The sequence below is a fragment of the Ictalurus punctatus genome, chromosome 18 (assembly GCF_001660625.3).
Source record: "Ictalurus punctatus breed USDA103 chromosome 18, Coco_2.0, whole genome shotgun sequence".
Taxonomy (NCBI): domain Eukaryota; kingdom Metazoa; phylum Chordata; class Actinopteri; order Siluriformes; family Ictaluridae; genus Ictalurus; species Ictalurus punctatus.
In genome coordinates, this window is record NC_030433.2 from 5,871,535 (window position 1) to 5,896,883 (window position 25,349).

General features: G+C 38.8%; 1 protein-coding gene across 2 annotated transcripts in view; it reads right to left on the minus strand.

Moving 5' to 3' along the window:
• bcr (BCR activator of RhoGEF and GTPase) overlaps positions 1-25,349 on the minus strand; it is a 77,531-nt gene that overhangs the window by 42,844 nt on the left and 9,338 nt on the right. Inside the window, exon 1 of one of the 2 annotated variants that reach the window (XM_053687950.1) lies at positions 2,612-2,868. The exons of the other annotated variant lie outside the window; for it this stretch is intronic. The gene's annotated coding sequence lies outside the window, so the exon portion shown is untranslated. Of the gene's footprint in view, positions 1-2,611; positions 2,869-25,349 lie in introns of those variants that run through there. 2 annotated transcript variants of the gene reach the window in all.

A 25,349-nucleotide genomic window follows, 5' to 3' on the forward strand; every position in this document is an offset into this window, starting at 1 on the left:
GTTAAGTGCTGGTTAAAGTTTGATTCCTTTAAAAGAACGCACACGAGCACACAAGGGTTATACAGCCCAGCCACCTGAATCAACACCAGGTTTAAATAAATGGCAAAAGGAACTGGTGTCATCAAACATCCTGAGCTGAACTCAGAAACAGAGATGCTTCTCATTAGAGGGCATGGGTTTCCTTGACAACAAGTACTGATGCTAAGGAAACGGTGTGTGTGCACCGTTTATCACCTTCCTGCTAGAAACAGCTGCTGTGGTCTTATAGGAATCTAGAGATGAATCCTCATGGTAGCAAAATGCCCATTACAGGGTTTTTTTTGTTTTGTTTTTTACTTCCAGCTCTGAGTTCATGTGGTTGAGTGACACTTTATTTTATAATTGCCGTGAAATGTCAGGATGACGACATCTGCCCTGAGAGAAAACACCGTCGCTGAGCAAGATTATGGCTGTGTAGTATCCCTGATTCTCCTTTAGGTTTATTTATTTATTTATTTTAAAAAATATAATAAATTGTATCCAAATACATTTTCCTTTTTTTCACCATAGATCAACTTTTTCTTTTTAATGTTATGTTATAATATGTTTAAGCAGCTATTAATGTCATAAACAAGATTCAACCTAATTGCCTATTTGACTAGCGGGGACTAGCTGTGGCTTTAAAAAAAAAAAAAAAAAGAAAAGAAAAGTTTTTTAATCAAAAAGGATAAAAGCACAGCTTTGTCCTGACTCATAAAATGCCAAACGACTCAAGTATAACATTAACAGCATGTGTATTGAACGGTAGAAAAGGACGAAGGATTCATATTTGTGGAATGATGATGAGGTGTTAGTACTTCTTAAGGTTACAGCTGGGTCTTATCCGAAATCTCTGTTCCCAATGAGGTTAGTACTGTCAGAGCAGCACAGTGTGCATCATATCTTTTATAGCTTCTACATGAGGGTGTACTCAAAAAAAAAAAAAAAAAAGAAAGAAAGAAAGAAAAAGAAAGAAAAATGGTCAGAATGTTATCAATAAAGAAATTACAGACCGCAAAGTAACAACCTGATCACCAGCCATGATAAACGGAGTCCTAGCACATTCTAGTCCAGATGTTGAGATACTGGGCAGAGGCAAAACAGTGCCAGGCAACTAAAGGTACAGCTTGGAGAGAGAAAGATCTCTCCTGTAGCATAAGCTCAGAGATTAAAACATTAGCCAGAGCAGGAAGCACAGCCAAGAGAAAGACAAACTGGGCAGGTGCTGGTTTAGTGTTTAACCTCCACTACATTGGATTTCAACTCAAACTGAAGTCATATAAAAGTAAAAACATAAAATACTTTGATAAGGTTTCTCTCTAGGATTCGAAACAACATGTTTGGTCAGGGACATAACATAATTACAGAATACTATAAAATGCAAATTCTTGCCTTTATTATCCAAGTTATTGTGCCTGACAATGACCCCAGGACCAATCCAGTAATCCTTCATTCCATATACAGAGCTCAACCCACTATTTATTACGTCTATAGCTCAGAAATCTGTTAATGCTTTTAGCAAGAGTCAGCAACTCAAAGTTAGCATTAGAAATTTGAAGTTTGTTTGCCAGTAAAACAGGCATTTCCTGCAGTTAGCAACTGAATGAATATTCTAACATGTCTAAGCATTTAATATGATTTAAAAACACTGCGGAAAACAAGAGGAATGATGTATCACTGAGGCGTAAATCCTACACAGTGTACCGACATTGGCAATATTTATATTATAACCACAATGAGTAGTGGTTAGAAAGCTCGATTCAGTTTACTGAGTCGATTCTTTCAAATGAACCAATTCAACTCCAAAGTGTGCAAAATAAAATTCTAGCCTATCAGAGTTCGTACCTACCTTTCTAAGGGAATTATGGAATAGTTTTTGAAGGCCATTTTTCAACAATGTACAGTTTCGTTTTTGATATGCATCTTTTTCAAGTGCAGCGAGCTTTCCCACTTTGATCCACGTTCATAATTTAAAACCACGATCTCTTGTGATAAACAATTATATAAGATCCTGCGAGTGAGGTAAGTGATGAATTGGCAAGTTCGGTAGATCTTGGATTTGGCACATTCACAGTCAGGTTTTTGGATTTTCAGTTCTTTCAGTCAAACATGGCCGACAACAGTGACATTTGGTTCAGCGGGTGAGTTGATTGTGTCATTTATCTGTTCAACCTTTGTGCGCTATTAGCTCAGTTCAGTGCATTTCGATTTCACCAGACACTGGCATACTGTAACAGGAAGCCAAGCCAACTAGGCCAATGGTCTTTATTCAGGCAGAAAACGTAGCTGAACATGACGTTTGGTTCACCAACTGAGTCACTTATTTATGGGTTCAAACTATATGTCTATACTACTCTATATCAGCTCAGTTCAAAATATTTGTTCTTAATATGTTAGATTAAGTGGTGTTGCAATTATACTGTTAAACTGTTATATTGATAGGATTGGACTGACCAATTCATTAAAAAGAATCAAAAGAAAGATCCATTCACGGTTCAGACATCACTAACTACAACACTTGTGTTCATCCACAATATTCAGAACCATCAGGTTACATATTAGGCTGCTCATTAATTTAACAGTGAGTACTCACAAATCTAAAACGCATTGTTTCTGGACTTTAATTCCCAAAATGCACACGGCTTCAGTTCCACTCTCGACCACCTGCTAGTGGAAAGCATATCTCTGAGCTTTCATTGACTGCCTTTGACCGACGAGGATGCCTCTATCAGCATGAGGCATTCAAACAAAACAGATTTCCCCGCAGAGCGTGTGTCCGTAGGACAAAGTGGGGAAAAAACACCTCCACGTCCCCTGAGCTGGTAGGAGTGGGGGAAGGGAGGAGAGGTAAAAGAGAGAGAGCGAGAGAGAATGGTGCTAACGTCAGCACTGCTGCACCAGTAACATCTCGAACATCTACCAGATGTGCACACGTAACGTATTTTCAAGGATATGCAAATATAACATTTACAACATCCACAAAGGTCACACTGATGAGACACAGGACATGTGCACATGTACACACACATATACTCCCTGAACCCTGTTTGAGAACCTATTGGTAGCTGTAAAATCCCTTGTGAGACAGTCTATGGTCACTCGGGTCATAACTATAGATTGCATTAAAGAGAGAGAGAAAACGAAAACAGATGAGAAATATAGAGTAAGAGTGGAGAAAGCAGATTTTGTTTTTGTCTTTGTGATGTGAAAAATCAATAAATCCAGAGTGGCCTTTCTCGAACTGTGATGCCTGAGGATCCATACAAAATGTGCAAATTGATTGTATTCCCCTTTGGCTGCAACAGCACGCCTAAAGCTAAACTGCTGCTAGCTGCACTGATGATGGATTACATACCAGAGCTGTGATTCACACTCTGCCTTAAAGGGATAGTTTAGTGAAAAATTAAATGTACACAATTTCCCTCTTATATCAAATTGATTCCTCGTAATTATAAAGTATAAATACCACAGTGCTGTTGAATCCTCAAATCTGATTGGTCATTTTTCCAATTGATTAAGTGTCTATAACATCAGCTCCGACAGTTACCGGAGCTGCAAGCTGTACTCATACATTATCGTTTCTATAGGAACAACTTACACAGGAACTTGTATGGTGGACTCTCCACATAAACCCCAAATTTTCCAGTGGAGGATAAAAAAAAGTCCATCCATCCATCCATCCATCCGTCAGTGTCAGCACCTTTTCTCGACTAATTATTTTCCTATAACAGAACACTATAATTCCAAGGTCACAACATACATATAGTTGAGTAGTCAAACATGTTTGGTGTCTGATATTTGCTTCTTTACTTTTGCACTGGATCCATGAGGTTACTATAGCTAATAAGCAATGGAAGATTGTCTTACCCAAAAAAATTTTATGTAATTACAATATATGCCTCAAATGGCGTCCAGTATTTCAGTGATACACAGATGTGGTTGCTGATGTCATTTAGGACACAGTGAGAATCACTGTAATCTAGAAACTGTAATGTGATGGAAATGGCCAGATTAGACAACCAGAATTACATTGTTCACTACAGCGTGGTATCATTCAACCCTGCTTCCAAAGTCTGATGGTGGAATTTTACCAGGAAGCTAGAAATCTGTGAATGCAGCCAATCCCTGAGGATATAGTCTGCAGCAAGCATATGCAGTGTTGGGCATATATATTGAAGCTTTTGAAGATTTGGAGTGAGCTATACCGTCATACCGTCAAGTGGAAAAGTCATAATGCCAAGCATTCATACACACCACTATCACTCATAGACCATCTCCGTGATTTTCTGTATTAACTTCACCAAGTCTGATGGTCAAAGATGGTGCAAATTCCTGGAATGCTCTAACAACCAGCCAAGAGCAGTGGAGTCTCCTGTCCTGCCACAAAGGTCCTATTCAAATCTGTGAATGTGTGTAGAAAAAGAGTGCACACTCTCACAAAGAAATTGGACACACGTATCCACAAATCAGCGCGCTGAAACAGGTTTGTGGACCGAAAACAGGAAATGAACGGTTTTTAGCGAGGAACAAAAACACAAATAGAAACGTAATAATCCTGAACTGTTCACAAAGATGTCCTTTTGAAATCTCTGTTAGCGGTTATTAGCGTTTGTTTTTTTCCCCAAATGTTTTTGGATCGCCACTGTTATCTCGCATCTCGCGTCATTCGGTGCATCACTCTACACATGCTATGCAGCAAAGGTTATAATGTTAAATGGCTTCATTTCAAGTTAAGTTAAACTTACTATAAATGTTTTATCATGATAAAATTGTCATTATATCATTATGCTGAAGTTTGCATTAGACTGATGATCAAGCCTGTTTGTTGCTGAATAAGAGTAAGACAGCTTAGCTAGCATCCAAGCTATGAATGTGCATTTAGCCAGCTAGCAAGTCTATCCGTTCGAAATGTAGAATTTGTTTTTCCTTTGAATGCCCCAATAAGGAACTCACTGCAAGACATTTTACTGCTACAACAGTGACGACTTGTCAACCATTCAATCTACACTGCATAGTTTGCAAACCCAGAGCTAATCCTGAGCTAATTCCTAGACAGAAGAGTTAATACTACATCGTCGAAGCATAAACACCCCCTGCTGCTCTTCTTCATTTACAGATTGCTTTTCATAATGTAGTGTACACACAATAGGTCCTCTGAGTCCCTCATGCTTACAGCATGAACTGATCAATGTGTGGAACTCTTTCCCTTCATTTTTCTCTTATTCTCCTTCTAACAGGGTGAGCCACTGACTGGGCTTTCACAGCCACTTACTGAGCACACGGCATCAGCATTTATCCTTCACTGCCTACTAGGAATGTCAGAACCAATTTCACAGTTTGTAATTTTCATTATATTTGCATACTGTATTTAAAAGCAATGGTGATGATAAAATTTTCTATTAAAGCATTTTTTTATATATAATTTATTAAACTTCCTGTATAAATGAAAGTCATTTAAGGATACTTTACTTTGATATTTTTATTAAGCGTCACTGATCCTTAGCTCGGGTTACTGCCTGTCTAAGTTGTTTTATAGAGAGGAGATGAGGATGTGGTGGGCATGAGAAATCCGACAGGAGTACAGAAAGACATAAATGGGATTTACAGGAAGTCAGGAACTAGGAACAAGATGGCTAGGTGGCTCTAAGGCAAGGTCTTTCCTCCAAAAGTTTTCCTAACTCCATTTCTTGGTTCTGTGTCTGAATCTCAAATAGTGTTCTAACTGGTCATATAGCTCAAAACATAGGTTCTGCGACACCATTATGTAGTGAACAGATATAGTGAGCACATATAGTGCGTATGCATTAAGTAGGTGCTTTACATGGGTAAAGCTGTTGAATGGACGAGTTGAAGATGTTAAGTGCGGTTCTAGGAAAATAATCAACAACAACAGTTTGGTGTGATGGCGCTCTGGCGTAAAGCTTCAAACAGTTGTTCCTTAATGAGCCACTCTTTCTTTCTTTCTTTCCTTCTTGAAGCTCATCTTGTCATTTTACTGAGGAACAAGAAAGCAGAAAGTCCCAACTGTTACAAAGTACTGACACTGGAGACTCTTCCATAAATGTTACAAATATCTCACAGAAAACCTTCACCATATCAAAGGTTATGCATTTTTCTTTGTTAATAATCAACACATTTAATAAGTTTGAGTAAGCTATTACTATAGAAACGTTCACATATTAGAAAAAAAAAAAAGAATCTAGGACTTGCCTTAGAGCTGGGAATACTGTCAGAGCTGCTGTTATAGAAAATTAATCAACACCAATCTGACCAATCAGAATCAAGAATTCAACAGATAAAATGATGGTATGGTAACGAAAACTTGTGGCTTTTAATGCTTAAAGTGACAATTTTCACCTTCTACCTTGGTTTATACAACGTCAATGCTTTAACATAATTCATTGTGTCCGTGGCTTTAAAAAATTATAGGCTCATAATACTAAATATTTTAAGCAACTAACATGCACTATTAAGCCATTTGACAGCCCTATTACCTCTAATACCTACCATACACATTAACACGCTCGGAAAGAACACAGAGGGACAGAGTGTGAAAGCAGGAGTGCAGTTACTATAGGTCATCTACCCACACACCTCACCCGTCCAAATGATCATTTATCATTTAAGTCTTACGCTATAGTTCATGGACGCCTGCGCATTGCTTAATTATAGGGAATGTGCTGTACAGAATTGTAAAGAGAACAGCAAGCATAAGGACAGTAATTAGAGGAGAACATTGTCTGCTTGAGAGATGAGCGCTTAAGGGGAGAATCAAATGCTCCAGTGACTTTGCATCGCACAGGCATTTTTTTTTTAAAACTCCGTTCAGTTTATCCTCAGTCACAGATTCAGCGTGTAGATCATCCTTAAAAAACTTTTATAAGTCTCTAATCTGTCGGGCTATTATCCTTTTGGTACCTTTTCACAGAATAGATTAAAACCGTTCAGCCATTTGGATTTGGACGTAAACTTTATTCTGCCTCATGGGCGGAGCTATTTTTAAGCGCTCCTAAAAATCCCCTGATGTCACAGTTCAGCACAGTAACTCAGGGAAAATCCATGAGAGCACCAGATAAAGTCTTCGGGCCTTCCTACTAATTATGGGAATTATGGGAGTTATGGACATCAGAGTCATCAGCATCTACTGGTGTGTACCATGATTCAACATATCAGACATATCCCCAGTGGCCATTAGCAGTACAGAATATGTAAAGCCCAAAGGTCTTGCATGGCACGGAGATATTTTTAGCCCTCTGCAGCATATATACAAATATTCCCTCGAGGGCTCTACACGCTCCAGTAATCTCTCTAGGAGTGTAGTGGGGGGTTGCTGGACTAAGAGACTCTGCAAATGCATGAGGGTGCTTTTTAGTACATATGAATGGAACCCAGGTGCGTTTACGTCTTTGGTGCGGTTCTTGAGGCAGGACACAGAAATCACTCCGAGGATCAAAACAAATGGTTCGAGAGCAGCACTCCCCTCTTGCCAGTCTTTTTTCCACACCATTTTTACAGAGTGAGTGTGGATCAATGGTACTGAGATCTGTGAGGAACCTGATGGCAGCCCGAATTCCCGGCAGACAAAGTGATGTGATTCCACTGTTTCAAGCACTTAACACTGGCCTTGTTGGCCTCACGCCAGTTCTCTGGTTAGAGAGTCAGTGAATCATCTCTGTTCACCACAGCGTCTGCAAGACAAACACTGAACCACAGCCTCCAAGCTGTGGAGCTCTGGCTTAATTAACAGACTCAGCTTTAGTTAATGTGTAGTCCAGAGACTGAGCTCATCAAATAATCAGAACGATTTTAACAATGTAGTTTGTGTAAGATCATTAACTTTGAATATTCAAAGAAGTTCCTCAAACCAAAGCAGTGACCACAAGATGGGTGGACTGTGACCACCTGTAAAAGAGCATGCTGGCATTTTTTTTTTTTTCGTCACAGAGACATGCTTCAAAAAGTTAAAACACTTTATATCTCCCAACCAATCAGGTCACAGCATGGGGGGCCAAGAGAGAAAAACCAACAGGGTTGTCTTGTTGGATAACAAATTTGTTCATTATGGGATGTCCATTGGAATCTGATCTCACGCATCGGCGCTACTTTAATTGTGGCTGAATAGTGGTCTAAACGCTGTCTAAATCCCTATTCAGATTGCATTATTTTTTAATCCGTCATCATAGTAATTTTTTCCAGACTGTGTGTGCACGCATTTGGAAACATTATGCCATATTTTGCCTTCTATAAAAAGGAGCAGTAGAAATAACCCTAGGTAATATACACTATATGGCCAAAAGTTTGTGGACACATCCATATGTGGTTCTTCCCCAAACTGCAGCGATGTTGGAAGCACACAATTGTATAGCATGTCTTTGTATGGTATAGAATTTCCTTTCACTGGAACTCAGGGGCCCAAACTTGTTCCAACATGACATTGCCCCTGTACACACACAGAGCCCTGACCTCAACCCTACTGAACACCTCTGGGATAAATTGGAACACTGACTGCGCACCAGACTTCCTCATCTGTATAGGAAACTCAAAACACACATATGAGTGTTACGGTCAGGTGTCCACGAACTTTTGGCCATATAGTGTGTATCCTATCTTAATTGACATTTTGGTAAAGATTCCATTATATTCTGTAGGAAACGAGGTTTTGTACTTTTTCTTCAGTATAAAGACACTCCAGGAAGTGCTCGTTATTATAGTCTATAATCTCATACAAAACCAAAATGAAACCAAATATTGGAGTACAACAATAAAATGTAGATGATGTTTAAAAGAACTTGTCAGAGTAACCTCAATGTATTATGTAGGTAATTTGTATGTACAGTGTAATAGCACTGTTACTCTGCTACTGTAAGCACTGTACAGCAATGCAAAGTGTGTGTAATATGCATACATTACGGAGACACTCCTATGTGTGTAAGTTATGCAGAGAGATTGCTCATCTCATGCAAGACAACCATAATTACTACAGATGTCTTCTGACAACATTACTTAACAGACATGTGTCCGGGAACGTTCTAATAGTACTTAAGTTGCACAAGCACAAGCACTCCTGCCATAGTTAGACTAAATGTTGGAAAATAATCAAATCTTTATTATTAATATAATACTGGCTAGTTGGCCTGATAAGAGCCAGAGCCTTTTCTGATTTTAAAAAATGAACGAAAGCAGCCTAAAGGCTGAATCCTGACATGAAAAACACCATCAGTGCTTACCTTTCGTTTGAAGTGTGGTTGCTACATTATTTTTTCATGAGGTCTGTCCAGTGGGTGAGTGAGTTAAGGGGCCCTGGTGCAGCACAAAAGGTGGTGGTGGTTTTCTACTGTAACTCAGCCTGTGTGTGTGTGTGTGTGTGTGTGTGTGTGTGTGTGTGTGTGTGTGTGTGTGTGTGTGTGTGTGTGTGTGTGTGTGTTGTGGTGGCTCAACTGATGCAGGGAAGCCCATTAAAGATTAATGAGTCGACTTACCATCAGACCGGAGAATCCACATAGATACATGAGCCTGGAGCCATAAGACGTGTAACAACTGCGTTACAAGACTACAGAGACTCCTGATATGAGAAGATGCCAAACTCCAGACCTTGATAAGCTGGGGAAGGAGGCTTTTACTGTTATCTCTGTTTTATCACCATTATTATAATGATCATATTGCTGGGTAGATCAATAATGCTGGAAATTCAGTGAACCCCCCCCCCCCCCCCCCCCCCACACACACACACACACACACACCCTCCTACAGGTAAAACAACACTGCTCTCCACCCTAATACCTTTCAGTTTCTATGGGTGTGGAATGGATTGTGTGGAAAAAAATGTGTAAGGAAAAAAAGCACAAAGGGGACGTTGGTTCTAAACCAAAAGGTCTCCTTGTGCGATTCAGACCAAACATTCAAGCAGTCTGAAAACCTTTCACATGGTTGTTTACAGAAACTGGAGGCCCACTACAGGTACAAACACAAGATGTCCAGACGTTTATACACACACACAAAAATGCAAAGAGATCGTGCCTCACAGGAATGAATAGCAAACATCCTGTGTCTAAAAACAAGCAATAAAGCCTGATAAAGAGATTTTGAAGATTTGTGAGGACTTGAGAGGCTTCCACACTCCACTTGGACCAAACAAAAGCTTCAGAAAGTGAGTCAAATGATCCACAATCACTGACCCTAAAAAAAATGCTGGCTATAACAGTGTAGAAGGAAGCAAATCGGGTTTGATTCATTACCGCCCCTTCCTTTCTCCATCTTTTTCCCCCCTCCCTCTCCATCTCCTCTCTTGCCCTTTTCCCCGCACCCATGTTCAGTGTCCTACATCCCCCCTCCACCCTTTTCCATTTTGCCTCTTTGAGATTTGGCCTTGTCAGGGAGAACAATGGCCGCTCCCACTCTCTGAAAGCCAGCTGTCTGTCACAAGCGCTGCTCCATTACAGCTGACAACCCTCCGACCCCGATACAATCCCAGGAGACACACCTAACACTGAATAAGACGTCTGCTTTGTTTTCACCGTCTTTTGTAATATATTGTACAGGATATACCAATTAGCTCAATCTTGCAGGATAAATATTAATTCAGAATTGCATGCTCGGTATACCGGTACTACGGTAGTATCGCGATACTAAAGACTCAAAATACCGCCGATGCCACTGTATTTTTTAAAAATGGTAGTATCATCAATACAGTGGTACCATAAGTAATGTATGTGCGGCAGTTAATACTATTTCCGATAAAACTCACTCCTTTCGCAGAATACACAAAGGTTAGTGACACTTCATTTAACCTAAATTCTTTACCTTAATCTTTAAAGATTTCCTGTTTGCTAGTAAGATTTTATGTTATGCTAACCGCTGTGTGTAAATACTAAAATTAGCCGAAGTGAGCCAACATTATGCTAACCACTGTGTGTAAATACTACAATTTACTATTAGCTGTGTTTGCTAGTAAGTGAGCTAAGGTTATACTAACGGCTTGTGTGTAAATAATAAAATTAGCCGTGTTTGCTAGCCGTGTTTGCTAGCCGTGTTTGCTAGCCGTGTTTGCTAGCCGTGTTTGCTAGCCGTGTTTGCTAGCCGTGTTTGCTAGCCGTGTTTGCTAGCCGTGTTATTTATTCTTATTGATTTCATTGCTCTAAGGAACAATTGATGTGGTATATTGAATTAATTGTTTGCCAACTGCATGATTGTTCTTGAGTTCTTCCAACAGCCAGTTATTCATTCTCATTAATAAATTATTCAGAGGAAAATTGTAGGTTTTCATTTATATCTATGCATTCCTGTAAATTTGATTCATTTTGTAGATTTGAATGAATTAACGCAATATAGCATGGTATCGTGATACTGCAGCTGGTATCCTTCACACAACTAATCCAACAAGGTGATACCCTACATTCACACCAGCAGGTGACAAGTCACTTGTGTCACTTCTACTGTATACAAAGTTCCAAAGAGAAACGTTAGTAGCTATATATAGCTAAACATAAATTAAAATAGTGCACTAATCAGTGTGGGAAAACGTTTTTGATTTACATGCTATGTGCTCTGCTTCTTACTAGCCTCATTTGCATTATGTACACTTAGTAGAGGCACCAATGATTTCTGGCAAGCTTTATAATTCTTTGTAATTAGAATTGGTCTGGGGAATTATTTGAGCCATCGTTGGATTTGCTTTAATATGCATAGAACTGAGAACAGCAGCAATCAACAGTTGAAGCGACAAATCCAACTAATACACGTTTGCTGCAGCACCTCCAGGGTTAGGGGTTAGAATCCCACCTCCACCCTGTGTATGCACGCAGAGTCTGCATGTTCTCCCTGTGCTTCGGAGGTTTCCTCTGTGTCCTCCCCCAGTCCAAAATCATGCGTTGTAGGCTGATTGGCATTTATAAATTGTCCGTAGTGTGCGAGTGTGCGTGTGTGATTGTGCCCTTCGATGAATTGGTACCCAGTCCAGGGTGTCCCCCACCTTGCTCCAGGTTCCCTCGGATAGGCTCCCCCGCCACCCTGTGTAGGATAAGCGGTATGGAAAATGGATGGATGGATAAATTCCTCAGACGAATCCTATGGCATATGGGGTCTGACATTTCATCAGTTCCCCACTCAGTTAAAGATGTACAAGTGAGTGCGTGCACGCACACACGCACACAGAGCTCCAATCTGCTTTTAATTGAATTCATTAATAACAACCACTATAAATCGAGACTGCTGATCTGTCAGGCTGGATGTAATATAGCTGACACATTCCTCCAGGCAAACTCCTTCTGCTGCTGGTTATTACTTTTCTCATCCCACTGAGAATAAACTGGATTGGGGGGGGGTACAGAGTGGTGAAAAAGAAGACAGTCCACAACGGTATGTCTGAACCTCTTTCCCACGTTTCCATCCCTCTCGCACTCTTGCTTTCTTTTCCTCCTCAATAAGAAAGCAGCTTTATATTCTCTTGACCTTTTGGTCCTTCTCTTCTAGTATTTCCTCTTAAAGGACACGTGCAAACACGTGCGCACACACACACACAAGTCCTGTGTCACTGTGTCCGTCTCGTCTGGCTGACGGTAGAACTTTTTTTACTACGCAAAATAACTAGTGTGCACGAATGGCAGATGATGTTTTGAGACTCGGGAGCACGCAGGGATGTGGAAATAGTGACGAAACTGAGCAAAATAAAGTCCGGTGCAAAGATGTCATATAACCCTCCTGCTAGCATAACACGTCAAATCATGGTTAAACATGTCAAGAGAAAATAACGACGCTAGTAAGACTTGGATATCCTTTGGATGTACTTTTTTGTTGATGCCACAAACAGGATGTGCTAAATGAAACACTTTGATGTTAGATGAAGATAATAATGATATACTCATGTGATCTCTTAATCTGGATTACTCTAAACAATTAGGTTTCCCAGCAACCAAACTAACGGAATAGGCTGCTAACCAAACTTTTACTTGTCCGGTGGTCAAAATTCAACGATACAGTTTAGGTCTTATCATACACCCATTTTGATATGACTGAACTGACTAAGAACATTTTAAGAAATCTGATGCATTTTAAGTGCGTTTGCAACAGAAATACCTCCGAGCCATTGAGACTTCTTAAAAGCATTCTATGAACCCTTAATTGATGGCACAAATCCAATCAGATCCATTACCAGATCCCACACACTTTAAGAGTGAAAACAAAACGCTAAACAAAAAGCGAAGCACGTCAAATAGGCAGAAAGAGACGCAGTTAATGGATTATCGACGGATTCCTTTCTTAGCAAGGAATAATTTAAAAGGCAGCAAAAAGAGGCCAAAGGGAAAAAGGAGTCACTCATATTACATTACATAAAAAATGTAATGCTTCGAAACAACAAGAACAATGAGCTCATATAGCTCATATTTTCGCTTTCTAAGTCCAAGTTTGGAGCCGACAGAAGACGAAATTCAACCATGAGCTAAATCCAAACTTCAGAGACGAAGACAGAGTGTCTGACACGAGCAGTGCAATTTATCAATGCATACCATAGCACACAGAGTCTAATCAATAGCCATAAATGTTCAACAGCATACTTCAGTACTGCGATCAATCTCACGTCGTCACATTAACATTTTTTTCCTCTTGTGGAGAGTCAGAAACAAGCAGAATACAACAATTTCACAAGGAACACCGTGATTTAGAGCTGAGCGGGCAATATAAAATATTAACCAACAACCAAACCGCAAATGAAGAAACAGGGCAAAAATTTAAGTGCCCACATTCATACGACAAAGTATTTTTCACAACAAAGAAAACAAAAAAAGTATGAAATACACAACCAGAATGATATTCTGTATGTTACCTGTCAGGCTAATATTACCAAATATTAATTAATATTAAGGCTAATATTTAAAGTAATTTCTACTCATGTTTCAGCTGCAGAAATGTTTTGTTTTTTTACTTCACAGAGAGATGACTTAAAATGATTGTTCAGTCAAAAAATGAATTGACCTCAAATTTTACCTCAGAAGTTTGCCTTTTTAGCTAGTTTAGTTAATTTTGCTAACAAGGAAAGCTAGCAAGGAATGCTTACACGTGTCAGATTAGCATCAGGCTACACAGTAAAATCATAACACGCTCACCTCAAAAGACAGTTAGTCAGAGTAATACAATTCATACTACATGCACATAAGCAGTTTCAGAAATTAACCGAATAAGTGTGCATTATAAAAAATCAAATTTGAATTACTGTATTATTGAAATCACTTCTAACAAATACTGTAGATGGCAGTAAAATTTCAGTATCTAAATATCAGTTTGCTTTGTCTTGTTCTAAGGACATGGATTTCACAGTAGCTAAACCTGTTAAGATATATAACATCACCCAAAATTTAGTTTATCACTAGGAATAGGAGAGTTAGTTAGCTAGCTAGTAAACTAGCTTGCCTTGTAACAGGGCAAATAAGTAAGATTGTAGCTTAGCATTCAGGTTCTGTGGCTAAATGTGTTCAGGTATCGTCCTCTTATGACAGACATGACAAGTCCAAAGGAGTGGAGACTATTTTGTAAAATTTTGCAGAATAGTGGGAACGTTTTGAGTGACATCTCAGTGTGAATGGTGGCGTCACCTGGAGCCAAGCGTAGGACGTTTCTCACTCTGCGAAACCTCACCACACAGACACACACACAAAAGTAGTAGCCTGAGGCAATTTTGGACTCTCATGACCGTGTGTGTCTACATTCAAACACTAACCGCCTGGCAACTGAGCAACATCCTCTGAGTCATCTGACATCTTCCAACCTCACATCCTTGGCAAAAAAAATCTTAACACCCTTCCTTCACTCAGTGTTGCATTCAGTGTTACTTCAACTGGCACAATTACCTCAAAATGGTGTCTGATGACCCAGAATTAGCACCAATAATTAGAGCTGTGTGCAGTCAGTAATCTGCCGTATAAAGAGGCCCTTATAATTAGGAGGTTTAAATAGCTCTGGGTGGTCATACTGGCACAGTTAGCGAGGGTGAGATGGGGTGTGTATATGGGTGTGTGTGTGTCCCAGGTGGTCACATCCTGGTAATTGCTTCAATCTGGAGCCAAAGCAAATACACACATGTGCCGGCAGACATGGATTTTTCTAAGGACAGGAAAGCGAGGCCAAAGGAAAGCCAGCCTGTAAGGCAGACACTGTGCTTTTCACACACACACACACACACACACACACACACGACAACAATTTCATCAGTTCAATTCACGTTTCATTTATTTCATAAAGGCTACAGGCTACTCATTTAGCCATGATATCATCATCTTTTCATTTCGGATTATTTATTTACAGTGACAGTTTGTGCCGTTATTTGCCTTACAAGGTTACATCCCTCGTTTCTTTCAAACCTTTTGGCTCTTTCAGTTTTTCAAATCAATGTAGTTTTTGTAAAAATGCCAAATGTATCCAGAAGGTCAAAACAGTCAGATATTCCTATCCTTGTAGGGATATTTGGTCCCCAACAAGATACAAAAACACACCCACAAGCTCTAAATCTACAAGCCGACTAGAGATCAGGGATGCAAGTGACATTTTGACAGCGGGACAACAGGGCCCACAAGGCGTATGCTAATCAGGGTCAACTGAGAGGAAGTAGAAAACCACAAGAAGCGACAGAGGTTCGAAGCCAGGCCAGAGAATATTCGAACCTCCTCCAGCACGTGGCTACTTCCTCTCTGCAGGAGCTGTCGAGAGAAACACTGTCTCTTTATGGAGCATGACCAATCCTCTCAGTTTGAATATATGAAATGGGTTAATACGACAAAAAAATTCAATCCCGCTCTATTGGAAACAATCAGAGGGGGCTATTAATGCAATACATTTTACTGTTAGATATTACCTGTACATTGTACATAGTTTTAATTAGAATATTTTCACTCTGCCATTCAGAACAAAGACAGTCAAAGACAAAAAAGTCACCAATAGTAGGACAGCAGGGTATTCAGCAAAACACACTGGAAAGCTGCAAATACGATACTGGCAATGGTGAAACGTAATCGAAGCACACTGATAGACAGAAGAAAAAAAAAACACTTATTACTTCACGCTCATGTTTCTGTTAATGAAATCCAATTTTCTTCATTAGCAGAATTTTTTTTAACCTTCATTGTAAAATCTGACATGGAGAACACGTTACCTCACAGTCTGTTATAGAATTCAGTTAAGGTTGTATTGGGATCATCTCGTGCAGTGTGACACGTTAAAATAAGAAGAAGACAAAAACATATTCTCACTTCTTCCCACTACATTGTTCCCACTATTTTTTATTGATTGATTAATGAGTTGCTTGTTTTGTTCAATGGATATTCTTAAGTTGATCTGCTTTCCCTTTGCCTGTCCCTGAAGTGTGTCCCTTCACATTACCATGAAGTCATGATGAGGTCACACCTTAAATGACTGTTGCTTCTCCAAAACACTAGCAGTGAGGTAGACAGAAACTGACACTTATGAAATTATGGAAGAAACCATTCACTTAGTACAGCATTGATAGCCACATACTTAAAGAAACTTTTTTTTTCTTTTTCAGACAGTCAAAAATAATACCTGTCGACAGGAATGCCTAGATCACAGATTTTTATCATTTTTGGTCCAATAAATATCAGAACTGTATCCGTCAATACTGACATTGTCTTAGAAGTTAAGCCTGTTCTCTTCTGGTGCAAAGTCATGCGAAACATCAGGGGCATGATAACAGGCTTTTAGTCATGTTTGTGTTCTGTGTTCACATGCATGGTCTGTATTGTTAGTCAACAAGATATACATTCATGGAATAAAATGCGTCAGTGGACTGAATCCATCAAATCTGACCCCCTTAAGAGCCAGTGTTTTTAAACATCTGCCCAGGTACTTTTACTCAGCATTATATAATACATAAGAACATATCGAGTTAAGAAAAATTTTGGAATAAGCTTTGGTCAATTCTATGATTATGCTCTTTATACCAAAGTCCAGTTGAGTTTTTGATCCTGATTTATCGGTCTAACAATACACAAATCACTGGTTTATATTAATGTACTCATTCTGATACGTTATCATTTCTATAATAACAGCTAATTCACAGGGATTTGTATGACTCACACATAATTCAAGACTAGTAATAAACCATTTAAAAACATGCCGTTATTTAACAAAGAATAATGTATAATCATTGATATGGTGTCACATTCTGTAAGTTTTTACCGTGGGAAAGGACTTGGTGCTTTCTGGTTTCTCAGTAACATGACATTGCATTTTTTTTTTTTTTGTATTTGTAGACAGAAGGGGAGGGGGGTTTTAAACTTTGAAAACATAACGTATAGTTCTAATTTTTCAGCCAATTTAAATTGATTATTTTGGAGAGAGAAAAAAAAACATTTTTAAAGACTTTCAAGGATGTGTACAAACCCTATTCAATAACCTTTTAACTAGAAGTCTGTATTTGAATGCATACTTCTAAAAGTGATTACTCTTCCTTGTGTAAGGTTTTTGGCTTCTCTACCCACTTCTGGACCAAAAACCATCAGCCTGAACAGCTTGGAGTAACCGTGAAAACCTATTAAAAGAAGTCCACTGGTAAAAGCTATAGCTACAGTCTATAGCTGTGGTCAACTACTGGCGAGACTTATTGTGGCTGGAAAAAGAAGCGTGGACTGAAGGTTTGGATCTTGTTCAGCTACCAGCACAGCAAACCAGGGCATCTGGCTCTTTGCCCAGTCTACAAATATCTCTGCTTATTCCGTTTTGTCTCGGCTGGCCGGCGTGTGAAGTGCTGTGCATCCAACCTGAGACTATTCCTATATGTCTATATTTATTATGTCTCATGCTGAAGTAATTTTACCTCAGACCGTGGGTGTTCAATTTAATTTCTCACACGCAAAACACGTTGCATCAATTTGACAAAATGGGCACAAAAACTGGCACATTGACTACGTTTACATGGACAGCAGTAATCTAATTATTGACCTTACTCCGAGTAAGATAATAATGTGATTAAGGTGTTTACATGAGTCGCATTTAGAATATTCCTTTCATGTACCCATTTTACATGTTATAGAACATAATTAGATTAACGGCACACGTCATTACGTCACCGCGCCACGCCGTCTGACGTCCCTCCAAAATTTTACGCATCAACATACAGTTCGTCTTCATTATAGTACCGTATACAGTTTTGGGTGTTTTTATTTCATTTTTTTATGAACGCTTTAAGTGCAGTTAATTATTTGTCACGCTGTACGTGCAAATAGACAACTGCTTGAAGCCATGGGCTGTGCCCCAAACCGCGTACTTACCGTCTATATAGTAGCCGAGATACATGTATTTTTCCCCCACTACAGGCCTATAGTAGGCAAGTATGTGATTTGGGACACAGCCATACTCTCTTGTTTGCCGTAAAATGTTGAGCACCGCCGTGTGTGATTGTGTCCTGTCTCAAAATGCGGTGAAAACTCTCACACGACGTTAATAGTGTGATTAAGGTGTTTACATTTCTGTAATACACGTCAATAATGCGACTAAAACAGGAATACTCCACATGTCTTAATTCGATTATTGTGTACACTTCAAGTATGACCTTAATCAGATTAAGGTAATTAGAAATGGCTGTTTACATGGTAGTTTCTTAATCACAGTATTGTCTTAATCGGGTTAATAGTGAATTATTGTTGTCCATGTAAACGCACTGATTTTTACTCAGATAATTGTTTGGTTTTTTGTTTGTTTGTTTTTTTTAGCATTTTAGCATCCTTCTTCATTCAGGTGTTCACCAGACGCAATAACAATATGAACCGTCTGCCATTGTGTGTTTTTTGTACACAAGGTCACCTTGAAGGCAGCCCCCACCCCCTTTAACCATATCAGCAGGAAAATTCCACCTCACTGTATCTGATAGTACAACTGCGAAAGAAAGGACACAAGGAAAGTGGTGATCCTCAGCATTTTTACACAGGTGTAGGAATAATGTAAAATTTAATGAAAACAGGGTAGGTAGGTATTTTTTTTTTTTAATTCATAACTTTTTTTTTTTTTTTTTTTTTTTTTTTTTTTTAAGTCAAATCTCCCGATCTGCAGGTCAAAAGAAAAGTTAGTCTATTTGCACAGCTTATTTCAGATGAAGTGTAAGATGAGACGGTTAGTCGAGCAAGTTCACAGTAGCGATCTTTATGGCTTCAATAGATGACAGCGTGTCAGAAACCTAATTAGCAAGTCTGTCTGAGAAACTCGACAGGGATTGAGGCATGATGCTTAGCCAAAAGCCTTCTTTGTTGCGTTTCTAACTTTGCTTTGACACTAACAGACCAGTGTCTTCAGACTTATAACTTATTCTGCATGACAGTTTGTTTAGAATTGAGCTGCTGATCAGAGGATGGTATATTTCATTTCTGGATGAGCCTTAAGAGATCATGATAACAAGAAGTAACTTCGCGGACTTTCCATGACATTAAACGTAACTATTAACAGATAAAACATACAACATAAATAAAAACATTGTTATGACAGTATGCCGGTTGTATTTTTGTCCTTATATACGAAATTATATAATACATTTTCAAGTAAAAATAAAACTCTCTCCAACATTAACTTTGCTATAAAATCCTTATTTGAATTCCTAAGCAACCAAGCAGACTAAAAGATTTGATCCAGTAGGTATTATTATAATGACTCACTACTTGTACAAAATAAAGCCTATTAAATATTCCCAGAATTACACTGTTTGGCCAAAAGTTTGTGGACACCTTACCATCACAACCATATGTGATTTTTGAACATTCCATTCCAGAGTTAGTCCCTTTTTGCTGTTATAAAAATCTCCACTCTTCTGGGAAGGCTTTCCACTAGACTTTGGAGCATGGTTGTGGGGATTCGTGCTCATTCAACCACAAGAACATTAGTGAGGTCAGGCACTGATGATGGGTGAGATGCCCTGAGGTGCAATCAGAGTTCCAGTTCATCCCAAAGGTGATCAGTGGGGTTGAGGTCAGGGCTCTGTGCAGACCACATGAGTTCTTCCACTCCAACCTTGGCAAACCGTGTCTTCATGGAGCTCGCATTGTACACAGGGGTATTTTCATTCCAGAACATGTTTGAGCTATGTACTTAGTTTCAGTGAAGGGAAATTGTAATACTACAACATGCTTCCAATTTTGAGGTAACAGTTTCAAGAAGGCTCACATATGGGTGTGATGGTCAGGCGTTCATAAACTTTTGGCTCTTTTCGAGAATTTAGTGTTCCAAATTTTTTTACATAGTTTGTTTGTATATGGTTGAGCTATCCCTGATGTTGGCTCATCTTAGTCAGCAACCAATTTCACATTCTCTCATAAACCAAGTCGCAAGGTGAAATATATGAACACTTTGACCAGTGAGGCTCTAAAACCATTCATCAGAGCTGGTCAATGTGCACTAAACTTTGGAAAACCCAAAATGGAACCTGATCGTCAAACTCCATGTAGGGTTACTGATATCAAGTTTTATCACTGTGTGTGTACACTTGTGTGTGTGTGTGTGTGTGTGTGTGTGTGTGTGTGTGTGTGTGTGTGTGTGTATAGTGTAAAACAGCTTGAATTAGTGCCTTGCAGAGCAGTAGGGAATTCTGCAGTCATGTGAGATGCTGTGTGAATGACTGTAACTCCAAACCACTGCATGGGAGAGAAACAGAAACTCACTATAAGCTTACGGCTACGTTTACTCTAACGAATCCGGTTACCATAATCGGCTCTCAAACCTTTTTCCAAACTATTACACGAGACACCGCAAAGCAGATCATTATAAGATTAACGTCTTCAAACTATCAAATTAGAAAACTGAAGTTTTTTTTTTCCTTTTTCCAAAACAGATTACAAATTGATCATATTAAATATAAACAATCAGGACACTTTTGTGGGTGCAGACTAACATTTATTACTCTACATACCTTTCCTATTAATTTAACTGAAGTCCTTCTTATAAAGTCTGTCTGCTTAACGGCCATTTTGGCAGCACTCCTGGCCAGTTAGTTTAATCATACAAGATAAGGCTCATACTTAATATGACGTAAGTAATGTGTGGACTTTGGCACACACACACACACACACACAAAAAATAAAAAATAAAAAAAAAATTTCAGGTTGCTTCGGCTACTGTACATGCACACTCTTCAAAAACTAACAGCGCAAAAAATATCTGCACATTCACAGTGTAAAAACGTGATAGGCCAGGTTTTTTCTGATAGCTTCTTTACCCACAAGGCAACTGGAATTGCCTCTTTTTACTAAGGGGTGGGGCTTACATAATACAGCCACCATGTTGAGCAGTATGTTCCATCCCACTCATATTTTAAGCAGTGAGTTGCCTCTAGTTATATCGTCTTTGTTTTAACTAAATGATTTATGATACTTAGTGAATAATACCAATTAAAAATAACAATAATAAGCTGATAATTTAAAAAAGAAAAAAAAAATTAACAAAAAAGGTACATTATGCCATTTTCCCTTTGTTTTACTTTGTTTTGTTTTTTTTTTTTGGGGGGGGGGTTAAACCTCTAGCAAGTGCTACAACTTATATAGAAAAGAAATAAACACTATAATTTTTGCAGTAGCCTTATTGAACTATACCCATTTGGTAGAGTTTTTACGGTAGGCCTGCTACTACAGTATTTAGGATAAAGTTATAGAGCTCAGTGGACATTGGACTTATGATCGGAAGGTCGTGGGTTCAAATCCCAGCACTTGAGCAAGGCCCTTAACCCTCAACTGTTCAGTTGTTTTATATTAAAAAAAATAAATTAATTAAAAAGGGGCGGGGGATCATTGTAAGTCACTCTGGATAAGGGCATCTGCCAAATGCCAAAAATGTAAATGTTATAGAAATACTAACAGAGATGAGCATTATTGTAAAGACAATGATTGGATAAACAATATCGAAAGAGAATATAAGATGAATTCTGAATTAAGCATTGCTATACACTGGCTTATTTGCAAGAATGTACATTAGGTCAATGTGTCTAATACATTACTGTGACTAATACAATAAAGTGACTTGTATATTGGTTTTCCTCTCAAAATAGAGATAATTTATGGGGGTGTGGGACTGTGGAGAGACTTGAAACTCTGGAAAATATGGTACATACTGTAGTTGTTTGTTTTGTTGGGTTTTTTATTTATTTTTTTTTTAAGAAGTCAGACAGTTTCATTGGAAGACTTTCTTTTGTTAGCGCCAACATCGGTCAGCATCAAAAGTGGTGATGTATCGGTCATGGTGACACGAAACATGTAGGCCCAGTCCCAAGACTAATAAGGAAGTCCAGAGAAGATAAAGGTCCAGAGGTTGAGGGTGTCTCTCTGTGGGCCACAGAACATGACACCCACTCCACGTGTCAGGCTGTGCAGGAAGTGGGCTTGAGCATGAATAATAGATAGCAGCACAGCACCTGGTCCCTTGGGAACATGGCGTAGGAGGGGAGGACAGCAGAGTGCAAGCTAAAAAACACATCACAGATCGGAAAGATCAACATGCAGGGATCCTGTGGTACAGGCTGTGATCTCACAACTGTGTGTGTTTAAGGACACTGAAGATCCTCAGCAGATCCAGGCTGAAATATGTGTTAAGCAGTAAAAAAAGGAGCGCAAATTAAATATATGACTTTAAGCCATGCACAAATGAAAAGGGTGCATATTTTTAGGGCAGTAAGGAAAAAAAATAATGTTATTAGTTACAACGGAAAAAGTGCAGTGAGTAAAAAGGCCTGCTCAGCTACAGTTGTACAGAATTGGCCATGAATCCAAAATAATTCAAATTCAAAACATATTTCCTCAACGTTTTAGGAAGGAAAGAGAGAGATATACAGTACAGAGAAAGAGATCAAGAGAAAAATAGGGGAATTAGTGTGACTCCAGGGATCAAACCACAACTTGGACAACAAAACATGAGGAGATGATGAGAAACTAAACCTAACTCACACGACACTTGAGAATATGGTTTCCTGAAGCCATTCTTTATATGCATCATCAGGCTTGTGCACTGATGGAGAGACATATATGCTACAGTCATCTACAAGCGAGCTAGTGGTTGTATAACAACATAAATGAGACATCAGCAGAACATTTTAAATATTTTTTATAAAGTATTTGAGAAAAATGGAGTGATGGCTCTTTGGTTCAGAGTTATTGAATGGAAAAGCGTGAATGCCAACAAGCTGCTACCACTGGGGCCTTGAGCAAGACCCTTAACCCTCATCTGTTCAGCGAGTGAACAGTCCCAGTTAGAGTAGACATTTCCAATAAGAGTGAAAAAAGAGAGTGAACATTCCCAATGAGGGTGGACATTCCCGATGAGGGTGGACATTCCCAATGGTTTACGGTTCCTGCATTTCAATGTAGAAAATACCAATAGTATGCAAAGCTTCATCAGAAGGACTGTTATGATTTTTTTTTAAAGTGAAATTGTTTTGGTTTGTTCAATACTTTTCTTGCCTTGCTGTCTTAATACCATGTGCGCTATTTCACTATATGTGTTCATTTCAAAATTACGGAACATTCATAGCTGGGATTAAATTGGTCAAATGGTCTTTCAGTTGCCATTTTCAGATCACATTTGTTAGAGGCCGTTTTTTTTGTTTGTTTTTTTAAATATGACATTTTCGGCTATATTACACACCACATAAAGCCATAAATCAGCCATAAAATGGGCCTTTTCACTTCTAGCATTACAATCTCCAAAAGAATCTGACAGCAGAAACCTGGCCAGAGTACAAAAAACAACTCCAACCAACCACCAGATGCCAGTTCTGCTCTGCACTTCATAGTGTTGCCTTTATTAACATGATTTCCCTCCTGCCCATTATGCAATGAATCCGAAAAAAACTGCACCTCATGCCCTGTACATCAATAATACTACAAAAGACCGGCTGGAACGAGAACGAAGGAACAGATTTAGACATAAATATAAGAATAAAGATGAGAGGGGAAAAAAAGAAGAAAGGATGAGGCAGAAACAGCATGACGCACAAATCATTTCAATGCTTAGTGACTGCATGCCACTTTGCAGAATTCATAATTGATGAAAATCAATGTAGTGTGACTTAAAGTGTGTAACTGTTCAGCTGACTTTTATTCAAAGCCAAACATCTCACTTCCTTCAATGGTTATTTGAGGCAAGTTTCTGACCACAGAAGCCGTCAAATGTAGTAGAGAAAAAGACACTGACAATAAATGTATGAGTCCTGACAGGAGAGAAAACTTTTCCTCTCTGCCTCACCCAGTGCACTGAATCGCCACATCTCCAGCCTTGAGGAAAATCACAGCAGACACAAGCGCTCTCCAAGCGCACACACAGAGCTTCTTCCATACTAATACCGCAACCACAGTTGGGGGGGGGGGGGGGGGGGGATAAATCCTTTATAAGTTAATCATCTATTGAATAGGTCCCTTGAGGCTTATTATTGTAAAAAGAAAATACTGTCTTTTACTGTAATTTTACTATATGATTGTAAAATTCTGGTAGATTTCGGAGCAGGCACTCAACAGGAAGAAATTCTCTTCAGTTTCCAAATGCCTGACTGCCTCCTCGGGAAGAAAACACAGAAAAGGAGTGTGCTAACTCAGTGGCTTTCAAAGTGGGGGCCACCAGGGGGCCTCAACAATTTGGTGTGAAAAATAAATAGATGATTTTTTTTTTTTTTTTCAGACAACCACACACACACAATTAATTCCAAATGTAATGTAAATATGTAAGATGTAATTATTAATTTAAAAAAAAAAGGGGGGATATATTCAGAAGTCTGCATTTTTAATGTGTTTTAAAGACATCTTGCAAAAGGCGGGCCTCAGTCAAATGTTAATGATATTTGGGGGGCCTTGCCCTGGAGAAGTTTGGGAACCCATGTGCTAACTGACTCGTTTCAGCCAGCATGGTCCTAACACCACAACTGTCGTTACTGAATGCTTAGTAAATGTTTAAATTTAAACGTTAAAAAGTTTTTACATAATCATCTTTTAGTATACTGTGTGCTAGCTAGCTTCATCAAAGAAAGCAAAAGAGACAAACTAATTGAATAATTCCTCACAACTGAGCATACTTAGCATTAGCATTAAACGTCACCCATCCGAAAGCTAACATTACAGGATGTTCGGTATTTCTAATACAAATATTTAAAATACAAAACACCGGTTTGGCATTTATATTTCACACGATTCTGGTGGATTTTAGTAAATTGTACATTAAGTAAATGCCCTTTTTCTTTCTAAATGATTTCTAAATGACAGAAAGTAAAAACAGAGATATAGCACCATGCTAACTGACGACATGATAACATGTGGAATTTAAAGCTGTGATCTGAAGCTAGAGGGAGAAAAAAACAAAAAAACAACAAAAAA